We start from the raw sequence: 19,991 nt of genomic DNA, 5'->3' as shown, positions 1-19,991 counted from the left end.
TATATAATGATTTGAGATGTTTATGCTTGCCATGTGCACACTGGAGGATGACCTGTGAATACATATTCCCATCTACACTGCAGCTAAAGAGTGTTCCTGCACTTTTACTGGTTAATGTCAAACCCAACGCTTAACATATAGAACTGGATGACTGTAGGATAGTGCTCTTTTTTACATGGTCACCTTCACTTTTTGCCCTAGTACTGATGGTTTTTGACTGAAAGTGCACTGGGCCCCTGCTAACCAGGCCTAGCCCCTAAGTGCCAGTGATCTTTGCCCTAGAACAAGGTAAATGTCTAAATCTAACAATTGGCAAGGACACTCCTGTAAGTCCCTAATTAATGGCACCCCTGGCATCAGAACTATGGGCTGCAGCATGTATTATGCCACCCAAAGGACCCACACAAAAACGGTATGCAGCCTGCCATAGCAAAACACGACATGGCACATTCACTGTGTGACATGCCCTTGTGCACTGCATATACTATATGTAAGTTACTCCTACAGCAGGTCTTAGAGCCCTAAGGCAGGGTGTATTATAATTTATGTGAGGACATAGTTGCATGAGCAGATATCCCCCTGTGATACCTGGTTCCATTGTCAACAGATTGCAAGTGTTTAGGAAGCCACCGTAAGCATATGTACTGGACACTGGTCATTACGAGTTACCCACCTACATAATGGCTTCACTCAAAGTAATGGTGTTTGGTATCAAACAACTTGTCTTATTAAATCTTTACTGATGCCAGTACTAGATTTATTACGGCATGCACCCAGAGGACACCTCGCAGGTGCTCCCTGAATCCTACTAATCCCTTAGTGTGAATGCTGATTGGTATCTCTCAGCCTACCACCACAGACGAGCTTCTGACCCCCTGCAAGTGACAGTCCACGATCCGAGGTCAGAAAAAATGCCTGTTAGGAGGAAGGGAAAAACACTTTATCATCAAGATGGGTAGCAAATTCAGCATATCAAGGCCAGAGGATTGAAAGCCTCTGCGCCTTTGATATGCATACCCGGCTTCCCCCAGACCTGGAAATGCCCCCCCTGCCCAGGGGCCCATTTGCACCAGAGTAGGTAGAAAAATTAGGTAGTAAGACGGTGTGTTCACTTACAGGTCAGTCACAACCCTACCGTGGGCTATCTGAGTTGGACAACGAACAAAGGGTTTCACCATCTTGGATTCAGTGAAAATAGGAACCCTGAGTCACGTTTCTGCCCACTCTCCCCAGGAAGTGGTCATAGAGGAGGTGTAGTTACCCTGAAGGTAAGTATCCCATTGGCTACTCTCCTGCACTCCGCTTAATGCCCCTAAATTCAGTTTTTAGGGATTCCTCTGACACCAGGAACTCAGATGCGTCTACTGGGAACCGAAGGAAGGACAAAGAAGGGCAGTCACCGCAAGAACTGAGAACGTTACTACTACTTGGTGTAAAACCCTGCCTTGCTGCAGGAACCTCAAATGCACCAACCCAACTAGTCCAAAAGTTGAACTCCTCCTAAAGCTGTGGAGAACTGACCAGCAACTTCAGCCAAGCTGCATCTCCCTTGGAGGGGAAGAGCCATTCCCCTGAATCTGTAGGCACCGAAAGCATCTGTCCAGTAACCGGCGCTGTTGGCATCGGGCCCACTGAAAAAGTAGCACAACAGGCGGGGGTCCCTGAGGCTCTAGGAGGTGAGCCTTGTCTCTCTGCTGAGTTTTGAAATGCTAGGTCCTCCAGGAGCACCCCTCCGCCAATACCCCGACTACTGGGGAATTTGCACCAACAAAGGCTTGTTTGAGTCTAGTCCAGAAACCACTGCCATAAAGACAGAGAGACATCAAGAGAGACGAGCTTCACACTGAGAACGGCTCAGCTGTGTTTCTTATCCCTCCCCTGCAGGTATACCGAGAATCGTGAGAGCCACCAATGTTAAAGAGGCCCATCAGCCAGCACATCTGCACTTGAGCCCCACAGCCAGAGTACACGTCTTCTGAATGTGTACTCTTGGCCTAGGCGTCCCCATGAGCTAAAACCCCTTGGATGCCACCAGACTTGGTCCCAAGTCCCCTTTACATACTGTTGTTTTGAGAGGTCCCTGTACATTTTGACAGCTAACTGCGCTGGAGGCTACCAGCGTGACCAGCACCTTTTTACCCAGACACACCAGGGCAGGTAAATTCGAACTGCTGGTGGTACTTTGGACCTTGGACCACAAGCACCTTAAGTCCTAAAGGGTATCCACTAAAACCGTTTCAAATATCTGTATACAGTGCATGTCTTTTCCTTCCCTAGGATAACAGTACCGCGTGTAAGGGTCAAGCCTCAAATCTGAAAGTTTTGTCATTCAACTGTTTTACTTGAGTAAAAACAGTAACGAACTAAGGTACTTTCCTGATCCCAAAGATATGGTGTCTAAATATTATATAAACTATTGTGTTATTTTTCTAAATTGGTCTTGGCTTTCTTATTGAGTGTGTGTCACATTTATTGACTGTGTGTGTTCAGGAAATGCTCAACACTACCCTCTTATAAGCCTAAACTGCTCGACCACACTACCCCAAATAGAGCACTTTGGGAACTGTCAATCAATAGATATTTCTGGACTTTGTGCATAGTTTACCTCGTTCTGGAACACTACAGAGAAAGCCAGCTTCCTACAATGCCCCACAAGTAGGTTACTCTGAAACATCTTCAAGACCTACTGTATACCAACATGGTCCGCAAAAAAAGGCACCTTTGAATACCTGGCTGTGAAAATTACCAACTCAGAGCTAGGACATGGCCAGAATGGAGTTAAAGAAGTGGTAATCGTAGAGCCATCTCTTCAAAGAACACTACCTGCCACCACAATAAGAACCTACGTGTAACATGCCTATTGAAAAGGATCACACATCATAACCCAGAGCTCAATGCTGCCGTTCAGCATCCCGCTGCTCTTCAGCTAGGTCTGTGCTATAAAAAACACTACTTATAAAGCTACAAATACCATGACATCTTCACCCTTGGTGCACAACACAGTGCAGCTGGTTCTGGGTCTCGCCCCTGGTGCAGGCCACTTGCAACCGGTCACTCAGATGCAGCAATAACAGAAATGAATTCTTTCCAGCACAACAGGGATTTGGCCTTTCTTAAAGTAACAAGTACCAATAAAGCAGATTCTCTACATTGATGTTATCTATCCCTGACTACAGACCAGATGCAGATGTTCGCTCGTGAGTAGGTTAGTGGAAGACACATTGGTGGAGGCCGGCATGTAATGCTCTTTCTAAGTGACTGTGTGGGCACGAGGCTGTGTACAAGCTGGTAAAGAACTTCAGAATCCCTGTTGAGAAATAGTATGACTTTTCCCAGGTGATTTTCCCAGAGTGCAGTGTGATGCAAAGGTCATTATTACATACATAACATGCACTCAAAGAGCATTTTGGGACTGTGCATCACAGATCGTCTGCATGCGGTTGACAGTACACATCTGTGGTGCATTCTGTGCACCTGTAGCCTCTTGAAAGTGGTAGAAACCCATACTGTAATGTTAATATACATTCAAAACGTTCATATTAGTAAAATCAGAAGGTCTATTTATACCATTTTAAAATGTTGTCTTGCATTCCTAAATCAGATAATCACCCAACACAAGTCATTTGGAGCTCTGTTCAGCGGTGCCCATTTTCATTTTTGGATTCACACCACCCCCCAGGTGTTGGTTAATATCTTGGTGCACAGTCATGTCCACAGATCATTAAGTGCACAGCAGGTGTACCCAACCATCAGTGTTCCGGTTGACACTGGTCAACCATGGCTCATGGCAGAGCAGGCCTGCCCCCGAGGGGCAGATTGTTATGTGATGTTACACAAGAGCGCCAGCGCATGGAGAGCGAATAACTGCGCGACTTCCAAGTAGATATGGTGCATTTCGGCTCTCTCCCGTTCATGCAATGCAGTGCGCCAACTTTACTTGCTACTCTGTTTTGCGCAAACATTTTGTAAATAGCCCCCCCCCCTAGTATTAGATGGCCCTACCGTTTTGTAAACCATCCTGTGCTACAGGTGAATTTGCAACAAACATTTATAGAGTGACGTGGTTAGTACACATTGTAAAGTAGTAAGTTGTACATGTGTTTTTGGGAGTGACTGATTCGCTTGTTGATGCCTAGTGGCAGTTACAGGCTGATCTGGTATAGATGCACTTAACTCTATACATGGGTACCATAATTACACTGTGCCCAGCACCCAGCTCAACAGTACCATGTGTAGAGATGGCTTCAGCTCTCTTCTGCCTGGCCCCACTGTAAGCACATGAAACGGATCTGAACTCAGGAGTGAGACTTGCACCTGGAGTCAACATCTGCTCAGTCATGCCAATGTCATCTTATGGAGCCCCAGGTACTCGTTCACCTCCACTTTTACCCATGGAGCAGAATTCTCGCAGCACTGACATCTCTCAGCGCTAAAACACACACATTCTCCACCCATTCATCTCTCCTCCACTTTTTACGTCGAAACACCAGGCCAGTCCACATCAACATTTACCCCTGTACTAGGCCCCCCTTTAAACACAGGAACAAAACCACCACAATAACCACTGTTTGCTGCACAGCACAGTCTTGAACTTCAGCACTGTCCATAGATGCTTCTAGAACCCGTCTTAAAACAACAGTAACCCGTGTTAAAGCCTGCGCTATTCTGCTATGTACACAGCTATGGTCCATGCAGGGGTTCTGCACCCATGTAGTAACAGCACTTCTCTAGAGCGTTAAAACCCCTAAATGTCTTCTGTAAATAATTTTAGTCCATATGTCTTTTTCACAGGCCGTGGCCTTTTTTTCCAGATGAACTTACGGCTAGTTAGATTCTGCTCCTTTAAAGAAGCGTACCTTGTATGCTGGTAGTCTTTTTTTATATAAAACTTTTTATTTGCTTTGTTTCCAAAAAGCATACAGGGCATCAACATCCAAGAACAATGCATACTATTATAACCATGAATCTCAATCACCGTCTCCCAATCAAGTCAAGAAAAACAAGCATTGGCATAGTCAATAGGTCTTGCCCTTGGGACCTTATAAGTGTTTAGCCATACAACAGTTGATGTTGTTGCACCAAGGATATTGTGCTGCATAACTAAATACTTATAAGGTTCCAAAAGCAAGACCTATTGGCTATGCCAATGCTTCTCTGGATTAACGTGATTTATTTGAAAAATGGCAGTTTATGACGCACATCTGTGCTGCACATAACTGTCATTACTATTACACAAGTCAACTGAACTCAGCTTAACGACCTTGCAAGGATGGAATGGAGAGTTACTAACTGTAGGCTACAGTCGACGTCAGCGTTGAGCGTAAACCGGTGAGCCATCCTACCTCCAAGGAGGAAAGATGCCTCAGCTCATTAGGAAAAGGCATATGTGACATCTACATGAGACAGGTCGAGCTGCACATCTGTACATGGGACAACGGTTCTCCACGAAAGTAGGACGAAAAAAGTGCAGATCTGTGGAAGGACATCTGTCTGTATGTCTGTAGGAGAGAGCGGTCGGCGCTTATGTAAGGGAGAGAAAGACGTCTGCACATCTGACGAAAGAAAGAAGTTTGTACATCTGTAGCACAAAAAAATCTGCAGATCTGAGACTTCTAGAGAAGCCGGAACATCTGTAGAACAAAAGACGTATACATATCTGTGCTAGAGAGGAGTGTCCGCAGCTGCAGGGCAGAGCTGGCCCTCTCCAGACCGAACATGATAGCACATTACCACACTCATGGGAGGTGCATCACATATTACATATGTGTAATAATGACAGCCCTGTCTAATATCGGAGGGCAGACACCAGCATTAACCAGCTGCAGGCCAAAGGCCAGCCCCCTTCAGACAGCGACAACAGCCTCCCAGCTCTCACCACAGGCGCCACATTCCAGTTCAGGACTGTCATTCAGTGCCCCGGTACATCCTTGGAGTTGCTGTCTCTGGCACAAGCCTCCGCTCTCGGTGATTTGGAGAACCAGCAAGCACCGGCAGCGGCACCGGCAGCGCTGGTTGGATGCAGGTGGCGAGGCCTCTGTGCCCAACTCCTAAAAGGCTTTGTGGGGCCAGGGCAGGGCCAGCCAGCCACCCACCCCCTGTCAGACTCGCTCTGAAACGCTTCCTAACACCTGATGGGGGAGGAGGGCAGGTCTGCCTGCGACCAGCTGCAGAGCGTGTTTTCACCTGTAGTGTACTTGAACGTGGCACCTACAAATGTAACCCAAGCCTTTAATGGTAGGAAGTGTAAATATTGCACATGCTGCGAGATAATGTGAATTGATAACTGTGAACTGAAGTCTGGGAGGGAGATGGCCTGAGAAGGGGCTGCGAGGTGGTGTTGCGAGACAGGAGATGGAAAGGGTTACCTGAACTGAGGGGCATCACGAAGATGGCACTGTGATGTAATGTGGCCAGACGAGAGTGAATGAGTGTCTGAAGTACGTGGTAGGAGGGCTTCGCATGTATAAGTGCGCGCAAGGTGGTGTTGGCTAAAGTGAGGGGAAGTCTGACCTAGTCACGTAGAAGCAGCACAGACATCAGGAGGAGAGGGATGCCTGAGCTGATGGACATAGAAAAAAAGCCCGGGAGTGGTGCACATGCGCTAAAAGGATTTTTTAAGAAAGCCTGCCAGTGGTGTGCGCACGCACTTCAAATAATTTAAGGAATGCAGCAGGCAAAGTGGGGGGCCGCTGCTGGCTCCCGAGCTCCTTAGGCCATGGGAGAGAGAAGGCGGGACATGCACCCGCCTTTGGCAAATTGCGTGCTGTCTTTGTTAGAAAGACGCACGCAAGGGCCAATAGCGTGTGAGCAACAAAAAAAACACAAGCACGAGCGTGTGGTCAGAGTTGGAAGTCCTTACTAGAAGCCTTGCAGAGCAGCGCATGTGCGCTGGCTCATGCGGGACCTAAAAATGAACACAAGCTATATACTCCCAAAACCTACAATACATATCATTAAAGACTGACAGTTTCGCCCAACTCAGGCCAAGCCTGCCTGTTGTTTCCATCTGGACCAGATTCGCCAATATTTGGCAGGATATCCTCTTCTTTTGCATATTTCTTTCTCAGCCTGGGCGCATCTGTCCATTCGCCCATGCCATTCTTTCAGGGAGGGAGGGAGGAATGTCACTTCTCTGATTTCTTACAATATCGCAACCAGGTAACCCAGACCAAGTAGTTTTGGAGTCTAGGGAAATAGTGTATTCTACAACAAACTCCAAGCATCCATGTACTCTTGGCCAGTACTTAGAAAAGAATGGGCAACCCCAGATAGTTTGCATAAAGGAACCCTTAATGTTGCTGCACCACCACCATGCAGCTGACGGGTAGCTGCCCATCTGCCATACTTTAGGGGGGTGAATATACACTTGGTATAGGTTTTTAAATTTTAGAAGTCGAAGACGGTTGGAGATAGCCAGCAATCGAGGAGCCATTTTTGCTTTGATCCACCCCTCATCATCTAGGATTTCAAGATCACTCACCAACATCCCCCTAGGGCTCAAGAACAGAGCTGGAGAAATAATACTGAGCGACCAGTAGACCCTTGAAATAACCTTCTGCACTTGTTGAAGTAATGGCAACTAAAACATGTTTCAATGGTTAAAAGGCTTAAGGACCAACTATAAAAAAATGTAAGAACCAAGTTGAAATCCCACCGTGGCATAAAAAAAGGAGTGGGAGGAAATATATTGATCATACCTTTTAATAAATAGTGGGGGACTTGAAAAGGGACGGTTGATTTGGAAGGAAAAGGACACCAACCACGCTACTAGATACTCCTTTAACATCCACACAGAGATGGAGAGGATGTAGCCTTGCGGCTAGGGCGGTCGACCTCGAAGCTGGGGAACCGGGTACGAGTCTCAGCAGGGGCGCTCAACATCCTGTGATTCTAGGCATATGACTTAATGTCCCCATGACTAACAAAAATAAATGTGTCTATCTGCAATGAAACTGGTGCTCATGCAAAGCGCTCTGATTCCTGATATCTTCAGGTCTAGTTTGCGCTATAAAAAACTCTAAAAAAGAAAGAAAAAAAAAAACACCCTTCCTGGGCCAAAGAAAATGAGAACTTGGGAATGTCAGACAGAAGCTCTTTCAAGGGGTCAATCTGGTGATCTGCGTACCAAGTGACAAATGTGCCACTTCTCAGAGTAAATTTGGTGGTGCAACAACGGGCAGATAATAACACATCCTCCACTTCACCAGGCAGCTGAAAGGCAGTCAAGTGCTCAGTGCTCAATCTCTATTTATGAAGGTGTAGGCTTCAGAGATTCCGATGGAGGACTTTCACACCCTTTTTAGCCATTCCGGAGACACTATGATGACCTGAGCCTGGTCTGCACTTCTGGAGACCAAAGACTTCCAAACTCTAGCTCCTCCAGGTGAAACCCCCGCCCCACCCTACAGCGAAGCCATCCGTCGCTACTGTGGCCATGACTGGTAGGGGTTGCCAGGACATCCATCTTTGAAAGGTTCTCAACCACACACCACAGGCAAGCTCCACTGCAATATCTGCGGAGATCATCACAGGAGAGCCCTTATTTCCCAGCAGACATGCATGACCAAGAAGATGCAAGAGCTGGCAGACCGAGTAGACAAAGGACCAACAGGACTGGAATTTCAGCACTATCCTAAAAGCGTTGGAGCAACACATGGATCTCCCATATCCTTTGTACAGTTGGAAAGGTTCACGCCAAGGTGGTATCCAGTTCTGCCCCCATGAACAGGAGGTGCTGAGAGGGCTCCAGATGAGATTTGAGAACCATGATGGAGAAGCCAGGTAATGCAGTAAAGATGCTGTCAACCGCAGGTGTGACACTGTTGTCCTGTCCTTTAGAAGCGAGTCATCCAGGTAGGGAAAAATTGCAATCCATGACCACCTGAAGAATAAGTTACTTACCTTCTGTAACGCCTTATCTGGTATAAACTTTAACTAGCCGCAGATTCCTTACCTTAGAATAATCCCCAGGTGTCAGACTGGATCCAGAAATTTCTCATGATCGGTAGCCCTACACACCGGTAGGTGGAGTCGTTCATCTCCGCATGCGTCATCGGTGTCATCAGCGCTGAAAGTACTGTGTGGGGCCTATATAAGTATAAACCAAAACAATGGGTCACTGTTCGTAAGAGAAGAAAGGGGATGTCAGTCTAGAAAATGGAAAGGAAAGCCAAAGTGACTTTTAGTTGGTGCCCCCACACATCCCAAGGGATGTCATGCTTAATCATAGGGCGGTGCTCCTCGTTGGACTGACGCTTGGAGTATCGGTTCAAAATGCATGCAGTGTTTACTGACAGCAGTTTATGCAGGCAGAAGAAAATTTCGCTTCTCAAAGGTATCCAGCCTTTTGAATTACCTATCCAGTGGAGTGGTAGGGAATGCGCTGGGGTTAACCTTCAGGGTGAAGGCCTGAACCACCAAGCTGTCCATAGTCGGGTGCTGGAGAGGAAACTTGGGGTTCCTGGAGGGGCGATGGCAGCGGGCAATTGTCCTATGTACAGTTGCCCCTAAGCAGGTCTTGGACGAGACCCAGAGTAGGGCGTCAGTAAGGGCTTCATTGAATGGTAGCAACGGTTCTGTGGGGGCAACTCCCAGCTAAAGCACTTCCGTCAAGATGTTCGTCTTGACTGCCACTGATGGTAGAGTAAGGTCTAGGACTCAGCCGCTCGTCACACCATAATTGCGAATGAGGCACCCTTCTTTGTAGCCACTGTAGGGGGAGAGACCAGGACAGTGTCTGGGGAGGTGTCCAGTCCACTAGCATCCGCCAGATCCTCATACCAGTTGTCCTCAGAATCTTCTACGTGATATCCATAAGGGTCTACCAACACCTCCCAATAATCATCCAATCCTGGCCTATCAAAAGAATAAGCCACTGGCTCCAACATGAGGGATCTACCACCATCTGCACCGGCTCTGTGTCTGAGTACAGGGGCACCATTGTGGGGCGTTGGCACTGGAGCAGGCCCTGGGGAAGGTCAAGGTGGCTCGACTGCCACTGCTCCGAATCTATCAATGGATCCAAGGGGCCCGAATGGCCCCGGGGGCAAACTCACCGGTGGAAGACCAGTAGGGGCCCCTCGCAAACCCAAGGGGCCTGAAGGCTCTCCAGCAAGGAAGGGTCACCCAAATACAAGGTGCATGGCCTCATAGAATTCTTGTAACTGGGCGGGGGTCACTGTGGCTTTTGGAAACTCAGGGAGGCGCAGAGATAATCCAATCGCAGGCTACGCCACATAACTTGGCCTTGAATGCAGACGCTCCCTCGTCTAGACAGATTACTTTAATGGATGGGGTGAAGTTGAAGATCTCTTTGACTTTCTGCTCTTCTTGTGCCTGTGGAATTTCCCTGATTTCACTGATGACTTCGACTGCGACGGCAAGCTCCTAGAGTGGCTCTGAGAACGATCTCAGGACCTTCCTTTCGACAAGGATCTTGAGCGTCATATGCAGAGGAGCTTGAGGGAGAACCCCCTCAAAGCCTTGGTGTGCATGGCACAGCAGTCAACGGAGGTCTTGGAGTCATAGTCGCACTCCAAGCAACAGAGGCACACCGAATGCAGGTCTGTCACCAACATCTATCAAAGACAGGCACCACACGGTTTAAACCCAGCTTTCCTAGAGGACATCCGGACGCACCAGGAGACAAGGTCTAAAAAAAAAACCTTGGCAAAAAATTTAAAAGGGGTCAGTCAAAATAACTGGGGTCAGCTCTTCCGGAATCTTTGCTGATTGGTGCAGAAAGAAAAGAACTGACGTCAGCAGACTAGGGTGACACCTATATAGGCGCTTCCGGCAAAGGCAATGTCATGAAGAGTCGAATGGCACCACCTATCGGCGCGTAAGGGTAGTGCTCACAATTTTTTTTTTAGATCCAGTCTGACGCCTGGGGATTATTTCAAGGGAAAGAATCTGCAGCTAGACATCTCTATCAGATATGGGCTGACGCTACTGCCATCACCTTTGTGATGCCTATGGTGTTAATGCTAGGCCAAATGGAAGACCCGCAAATTGATAGTGAGTCAAGGCCACTACATAAAGCAGGTACTTCCTGTGGGACGTCAGATGCAACGATAAAGTAACGAGAGTAACAATCAGGACCAAACTCCTACTCTGGTACCAACACCACAGCTCCTTTCTGAAGCACCACTGCCACCTCTTATGGCAGTAGTAGAAGGTGTTCTTGTGAAAGGTCTGAACGGGAAGGGGCAATCTAGGTATACGACTGCTGGAAGGGATCCGGCTGAATCAGAAGTACGAGAGAGACCGGCCATGCAGCGAAGTACTGTGCTTTCAGCACTGCCATTTTTAAGAAAAAAGAAGCAAGGCATATGAAAATCCTGGGTGGCACCGGGACGCCCAGAAACTGAAACGGCTGTGAAAGACTCGGCTGGCACCAGGCTATCCAAAAACAAATGTTGTGCAGCGTGAGGTCGCATCAAACAAAAAGATGAAGCAGGAGGACGCTCTAATAAAATATTCGGGGCTCCGGCGAAGGAGTGCCCTATAATGCTCTGTGCAGGTGCTCATAAAGAGCCATGTTTTGTCCTGGTGCCCAAGGGATGGCAGGGGGATCCACTCATTGAGCAAGTGTTTTGTGGGATGCACAGACTGCAGCAGTCTCCTAAAAGTATTTTTAGTAAACTAATCCTAAGTCTTCTGGGGCCTTGCGCCCATGACCCCAGGAGAGGTTTTCATGAATTTTAGGCATTCAGAGCTGGCTTTTGCTCTTGGGCTCTGGAGAGTGGGAACCCGTTCTGGTTGGTCCTATGGCTATATATATATAAATTCAATTGATTTATTGACAGCAATGGTATTGAACAATGAATGCTTATTATAATAAATGCTATTGAGCATTAATATTGTGCTTCCTGATTTTAATAGTGTTATAAGGTTCAAACATGACATGTGACTGACTATTGATATGGTGAAGCTCTCACAGAGCCAGCAGGCTTGCCTTGCTTAAAATGAAAGCCCCTTAGATTGTGATGCTGCATCTGGTATTGGTAATGGGTTTGTGATTATGGAGTTAAGGACCCTCAACGTGTGTAACGTGATATAAGGCTGTCACCAAAGGTATTTACATCTACCTGAATGTACATGTTTATAATTTAATGTGTAGTATTTAGCAGTGTGTGTGTGATAAAGGTCACTTTGCTTTTTTATTGAAAAGCGATTACTGGACAATGATACATTGAGTGTGACCTAGTTTAGGACACCCCCGCGCCGCACGGCCACCAGCTGCTGCGAGTGCCTCCCTGCCTGCCTCTCTGCTCCGGCTGCCGCCGCGTGACCACGCCCCCTGCCATCGAGCGGCGTGGTCTGGGCTCGCTATCCTGCATTGTACCACTGTTTGTTTGTTTTTGGTTTGAATTATAACTGTTGTCAATTGTAACTTTGTCCCCCTCTATTGCCTGTTTGCCTGGTTGCCCCCGTCTCATCCCTCCCCGCTCCCCGCCACCGCCGCTAACCCCGCCCCTTTTTTCATTCTGTACCCTCCCCGCTCCCGCCTCCCAGCTGCTCCGCCCTCCCTCGCACTTGGCCATATATGGCGACCGTGCGACGCAGGTGAGTGTGACCTAGTTTAGGACACCCCCGCGCCGCACGGCCACCAGCTGCTGCGAGTGCCTCCCCGCCTGCCTGCCTCTCTGCTCCGGCTGCCGCCGCGTGACCACGCCCCCTGCCATCGAGCGGCGTGGTCTGGGCTCGCTATCCTGCATTGTACCACTGTTTGTTTGTTTTTGGTTTGAATTATAACTGTTGTCAATTGTAACTTTGTCCCCCTCTATTGCCTGTTTGCCTGGTTGCCCCCGTCTCATCCCTCCCCGCTCCCCGCTTCCCGCCACCGCCGCTAACCCCGCCCCTTTTTTCATTCTGTACCCTCCCCGCCTCCCAGCTGCTCCGCCCTCCCTCGCACTTCGCCATATATGGCGACCGTGCGAACGCGCAGCGGTCACGCGCAGCGGGCGCGCCGATTGTGCGCCGAAGGCGCGCCAAAGGTAAGCCCGTCTGCGCCCGTCCGCGCCTGGACCGCGCCCAGCGCCGGCACCCCTGGCCCCCGCAGACCCCTGCCCACCCGCCGGACGTACGACGCCGCCACCCTCAACGCACTCAACGCCGGCAGAACCCCTGGATGCTACCGAGCCACCCCGAGACGCACCCACGGACCCTTCAGCTGCCGCTCCTGCAAGTTCACCTGCATCCGGACCTGCACTACACCCGCACCCACCAAGACCAAGACGAGCAACAACAGCAGCCACCTGAAGTGCATCCTGCCCAACACCCGCTCCGTCCACAGACACGCCGTCGAGCTCTGGAACCTGCTCGACACCACAGACCCAGACGTCGCCTTCCTCACGGAAACCTGGATGAACGCCTCCTCAGCGCCCGACATCGCCATCGCCATCCCGGACGGCTACAAGATCATCCGGAGAGACCGCGTCAACCAGACAGGAGGAGGCATCGCCATCGTTCACAGGAACACCATCCGCATCACGACCAACACCGACGACACCATCGCACCAGCCGAACACCTGCACTTCCAGATCCACGTCAACCCCAAGACCACCCTCAGAGGCACCCTCATCTACAGACCCCCGGGACCACGCACACAATTCAGCGAGGACATCGCCGACTTCATCAGCCCACTCGCCCTCCCCTCAGCCGATCACATCCTCCTCGGGGACCTCAACTTCCACCTGGAGAACAACGATGACCGCAACACCACCGCCCTGCTGGAAAACCTCGCAAACCTGGGACTCAAGCAGCTGGTGACCACCCCCACCCACCTCGCCGGACACACACTCGACGCCGTCTTCTCATCCAGCAAAGACATCGCCTTCAGCCACGCCACAGGACTCCACTGGACGGACCACAGCTGCGTCCACTTCACCTTCAGAAGAACGACGATCCACCACCACCAGCAACAGGTTGCCCGAAGAAGCTGGAACAAGATCACAGCCGACCAGCTCGCCGCTTCCCTGAGTCAGCACCCTCCCGCCAGCTCAGCGAACCCCAGCCAGGCCGCCGACAACCTCACGAAGTGGATCAGCAACTGCGCGGACGAACTCGCCCCTTTGAGGACCCCGCCCAGCAGACCCGGCAGCAAGAAAGCCCCATGGTTCACCGACGAACTCAAGAGCTCCAAGAAGGACTGCCGAGCCCTCGAGAAAGTCTGGAGAAAGGAACCAACACCGGACAACATGACCACCCTCAAGCTTGCCACCTGGAAGCACCACCAACTGATCCGCGCCACCAAGAGAACTGCATTTAAGGACCGGCTGGACAACAACGCACACAACTGCAAGGAACTCTTCAACATCGTGAAAGAGCTCTCCAACCCCAACGCCGGAAACAACGACATCACCCCATCGCAAGACCTCTGCAACTCCCTCGCCTCCTACTTCCACAACAAGATCACGGACATACACAACAGCTTCAGCATTCAACCATCGCACACAACGACCGCAGCAACACCGCCCACCACCACCCTCCGCGCCTGGACTCCGATCAGCACCAATGACACCGTCCGCATGATGAACTCCATCCACTCCGGATCTCCGACCGACCCCTGCCCTCACCACGTCTTCAACAAGGCCGACGCGGTCATCGCACCCCACCTGCGGGACATCATCAACACCTCCTTCGACACCGCCACCTTCCCGGAGGGCTGGAAGCACGCCGAGCTCAGCGCTCTACTAAAGAAACCAACAGCGGACCCCACCGAACTCAAGAATTACCGCCCCATCTCGCTCCTCCCGTTTCCAGCCAAAGTTATCGAGAAGACCGTCAACAAACAGCTGGCCGCCTTCCTCGAGACGAATGGATCCCTTGACCCCTCACAGTCTGGCTTCCGAGCCAACCACAGCACCGAGACCGCCCTCATCGCTGCCACCGATGACATCCGAGCCCTGATGGACAAGGAGAAACAGCGGCCCTCATCCTCCTAGACCTCTCCGCGGCATTCGACACTGTCTGCCACCGCACCCTAGTGCAGCGCCTCAGCAACGTCGGAATTCAGGAGAAGGCACTGGAATGGATCGTCTCCTTCCTCGACGGAAGAACACAGAGAGTCCGTCTACCACCGTACAAGTCAGAGGCCACCGAAGTCATCTGCGGCGTCCCGCAAGGATCCTCGCTGAGCCCCACCCTCTTCAACGTTTACATGAGCCCCCTCGCACGCCAACACAACCTGAACATCATCTCCTACGCCGATGACACCCAGCTGATCATCTCCCTGACCAACGACCCCGCCGCTGCCAGAGCCAACCTTCACGAAGGGATGAAAGATGTAGCCGAGTGGATGACGACCAGCCGCCTGAAACTGAACTCAGACAAGACGGAAGTCCTCATCCTGGGCTCCTCGCCCTCCGCCTGGGACGACTCCTGGTGGCCCCCCGCCCTGGGCACCGCACCCACACCGACAGACCACACACGCAACCTGGGCTTCATCCTGGACTCCTCCCTCTCCATGACCAGACAAGTCAACGCCGTCTCCTCGTCATGCTTCAACATCCTGCGCATGCTACGGAAGATCTTCCGGTGGATCCCCACCGAGACCAGGAAGACGGTCACCCAGGCCCTCGCCACCAGCCGACTGGACTACGGCAACGCCCTCTACGCCGGAACCACCGCCAAGCTCCAGAAGAGACTCCAGCGGATCCAGAACGCCGCGGCCAGACTCATCCTCGACATCCCCCGACACAGCCACATCTCCGGACATCTGAGAGACCTGCACTGGCTCCCCGTCAACAAGAGAATCACCTTCCGTCTCCTCACCCACGCACACAAAGCCCTGCACGTTCAAGGCCCGAGCTACCTCAACAACCGCATCAACTTCTACGCTCCCAAACGCCACCTCCGATCAGCCAGACACGCCCTCGCCGCCGTCCCCCGCATCCGAAGAACGACAACAGGAGGAAGGTCCTTCTCCTACCTGGCCGCCAAGACCTGGAACTCCCTCCCGACCGACCTGCGCCTGACCCAAGACCACCTCTCCTTCAGGAAGAAGCTCAAGACCTGGCTGTTCGAGCAGTAGCAGCACCCCCTCCACCTAGCGCCTTGAGACCCTCCGGGTGAGTAGTGCGCTCTATAAATGTCCTTGATTGATTGATTGATTGTTGCAGCGTGCAAGCAAACTGGGATTCCTATCTCACACCTACTCTCCTTAATAAGCCTTGAGCTCCTCTGCTTCGCTATCCTGAGAGAGTCAAGTGCTACAATAGGGTACTTGGTTCCCAATAAGGAGACAATTGTGAACCTATTACATCCTTAGCAGCTAATAACACAATTTTTTTCAAGGTCACTCCCAAATCCACACAACTTAAGAAACCCGTGAAATTCCTTGCTTTGGGCCTGTGGCAAACTTCATTTAAAAAAACTCATGGGTGAGTCTGCCTTTTACCCGAATAGCTTGGCACCTTCAAAGGGAAAGTCCATCAAAGTAGTATGTACATCTGAGAAAAAAACGGAGGCTCCTTGACCAAGGTTGAAGGGGAAAAGGTCTGTACTCTGTAATCGATTATTAGTTGTCAAAAACCTTCAGTACCCCGCCACTGTCTGGTGAGGAGGTATATAGGGGCGACGGTCAGGGCACAAGTCTTAAAAAAAGAAGTGGGGGGACGCTGATGTCACGACAGGAAGTGACGTCACGATAGGTGGCTTGCCCCATCAGACATATTGCCTCCCCTCGCTCACCCCTTAGATGCGATTGCATCAGAGAAGCCAGCGTGTGAGCAGCGTTCTGAATGGGGTCCGATCTCCCCCCAGAGAGGCCAAAGAGTGAATGTGTGGCTCCATTTGCTCCAGTTATCGGGCTCCCAGTAAAATAAGTGGGGAGGACACCGTCCACCCGCGTGGTACCCCGACTCGTGCCCTGGCGACAGTATACTTTATGTGTGCAGAAAGTCTAGAAGGATCTCAAAATCTGCTAGAGGGCACAGGAATCCTGTGAAGCATATCTTAATGTTCTTTGAGTTGAAAATACACACAGAGAGAGAGGATGGCACTGTGCACAATACCTACCATGAGGGACAATCAACAGAACAAGCAGCGCCTGGAATCCAATGCTGGATAATTAGCGCTTTGCCAGTAGCTGAAGTCATATGGATATGGAAAACCAATGTTATCCGTGTTGACTCTATCTGGAAAAGCAGATATGAACATGGTATTTGTCCCCCCTGCACCCCTATTTCCTCCTCTGGAAGGGAGAAAGTGAATGGATTTGGACCATCTGCTATTCCGAGGAAATAATTTGTAAACCAGTGGTATGGATACATGTCAGTATCGTGGGTTTCGTCCCCCGGTATCCGTGCACATAGGGAACTCGTAATGAGGCCATTTAGACCGCTACAAGCTTACAAGCTTCCAAATAAATAATAATTACGTTTGTTGTTATTTGATGTTATTTTACAAGAGTGCTTTTTTTCCCCGCTTGGTATGCCATTAGAATGGACTAGTAGGACTGTCGGCGAGTTTAAGTGGGAGCTTGCTCCCATAAACCTGATCACTGTTTTCAATCTGAACCAGATTTAGGCGCAAATTAAGAGTACACAGGAGTTTCATGAGAAGATACTGGGTGACTGGAATTATCCGATACTGAAGTAATCTCTGAGTAGAATTCATGTAATTACAAGTTAAACCGTAAGGAATGAGATTAACTGTGCAGAACAGATATACCGGAAGTTATTGTGCACAAAAATCCTAATTCTGTGTGACTGAACACATCCCTGCAGGTGGATTAAGGTGGGTGGGCTACGGAAGGGGATACTGTCGCCTGGCAGGAGGAAGCTGTACATGCTCCCTCTGTATTTTGGCTGCAGCACGTATTGTGGATCCGGGCTTGGAAGGGGTATAGTTGGGGGGCGGGGGTGCGTGGGAGTAGGGGCTAGGCCGGTAAATGTGGGTGCAAGAACACCGGCCATTTAATAATTGTGCGGAGTGGAATTCCACACGAGAATTCCGCTCTTCACAACTTAAAATCCGGACCCTAGTGGGCTATTGTGACAAAGACTGCTGATCAACTTTGCACAGCACAACATGGAAAGTTGATTAGCTAAACACGATCCGCAGAATTTACTTGGAATAGTTCAAGTAGGGCTGTTGTCAATATGACACAAAGACAGGACTCCTTTTTTTGATCATTTGTGTATTTTTATTATTGCCATTGTCATACCCAGTCACCCTTCATCACAGCCACACACTTCTGCTATTGTTCATGTTAAACACAGGAAACGTTTGCTATGTTTCTGCTATTAGCCAATCATCAATGAAGATAATTATCCTGCTCTGGATTTGGTTGCAATACTAATAATGCTGTTACCGCACCGCACAGTCACGCAGGATTGGGTCCCTCCCTGTTGCCGTCAATGTTACCCCCAGTAACCATAGGGTGAAGCCTCATATTCAGGATATTGTCCGTGTTAGACACGGTCAACCCATAGAACTGGGTCCTTGTTGGGTATTTGCTATTTGTGGACAGACACTGCAGTGCGCTCTTCCAGCTATCACATCAAGATATCCTCCCGGTCTGGGACCTTGGGTTTTTGCTTATTATTAGGTTAATAACAAGGTATAAAAAACATCGATAACATAACTTCCAAATAGCCATGCTGCACTTGGAATTGTATTCTACTGACTGCTATGTTCAATGCTGCATTGAGTAGTCCCATGCTGTAGCACGTCCGCATTGTATGTCTGCTCTTTGGTTACTTATGAGTTGTGTAAAGAGCTATGTGCATGCAACCTTTAAGACTTCAGAACGTTGTAATCAATAGTACACCCAACCATTTTGCTCTGGTCCAAGATTGTACTTGCTTGTCCATAAACCTCTCAGGATTAACACAACTGAAGCTCGTCTTTCATTCATCAAAGGGCCACCGTTTGGAACCCTGCATGTGTTGGTAGGATACACAGACCCCTCGCCCCAGCTTTCCTGGAATCCTTCCACTGGCTTCCCTGGTCCACTTATGCAAGTGTCTCTCGACTGATGCTATAGCGACCGGCCCTCAAGAAGCCCCCAGGGCCCCATGGATGCTCCCTCAGTTGTCTAACAAGCATCGTACACAACACAGCTTTAGAGAGAGATGCTAAAATCAATAGCGCAGCTTTCTGGAGCCGCGCAGCAGGATTAGCCATCTCGAGGAAGCGCCAGCATTGAAGAGAGGGATCATGACTGTGAATAGCCTGTAAGGTTTAGGAAGCTGCAGAACAACCTCTGGCCTCCTTAACCTCCCCCTGAGAAGAGAAGGCAGCTGTTAAAGTAAATGCCGGTTAGCCCTCTCTCCCGGGCTCGTGCTAAGGACAAGTGTGCGGCTTCCCAGGGGTCAATTGCATCCAAGGGAGCCCCTAGAGCAGAGCACAAGACACGAGGGACTGAAAGTAAAGAATAAAAGCTAAAGATCCCCTCCTCCCAATGGACTCATTGGCTGCCTGATGTTCATCGAGTCAAGCAGAAGCCAATGTTGACCAACAAAGACAATTCAACTAAACAGAACCGTATGACAAAAGTCTGCCCATTCTGCGCTTGGCTGTACATTCAAACTTCCTTGCGCAGTCATATAGGAGCTTATGATTGTTGCATTATCAATCTACCAATCAAACAAACAATGCCAACTTCACCCCACCTAACATCTATGACTCTCTCCACCCTTCCCTTGCTTCCTCTGAATGCTTAACTGGTCTTTCCTCACTCTGGCAATTGGACTGCCCATTTCCCTGTGTCAATCTTTGAAGTTGTGACTGACTGCACATAACAGATACACAAAGCTCTTTAAAGGCCTCTTGTCTGCTCCACAGGACGGATAGAATCCTACCCCATTTATGATATGGACTTCAGCAACGCGTTCAATGGTTGCCTGGCAATATAGAAAACACAGTGGCTCCAAAAAGTTCAAAATGTTCAGAGTGACTCATTTGTGGCTTAAAATAGCACTTGTCTGTCACCGTGCATATGAGAAACTTTGTAGGCCAGAATCGCCTCCAAGATTTGGTTT

The 19,991-nt window shown here is 49.8% G+C and overlaps 1 protein-coding gene across 9 annotated transcripts in view; it reads right to left on the bottom strand.

The window, feature by feature from the left end:
* LOC144798737 (uncharacterized) overlaps nt 1-19,991 on the bottom strand; it is a 1,654,679-nt gene that overhangs the window by 1,056,128 nt on the left and 578,560 nt on the right. The window lies entirely within an intron of this gene.

This window comes from Lissotriton helveticus, chromosome 12 (genome assembly GCF_964261635.1).
Source record: "Lissotriton helveticus chromosome 12, aLisHel1.1, whole genome shotgun sequence".
In the NCBI taxonomy this organism is placed as follows: Eukaryota; Metazoa; Chordata; class Amphibia; order Caudata; family Salamandridae; genus Lissotriton; species Lissotriton helveticus.
Note: the sequence above shows the minus strand (reverse complement) of the source record. Positions and strands in the feature narration are given on the sequence as shown.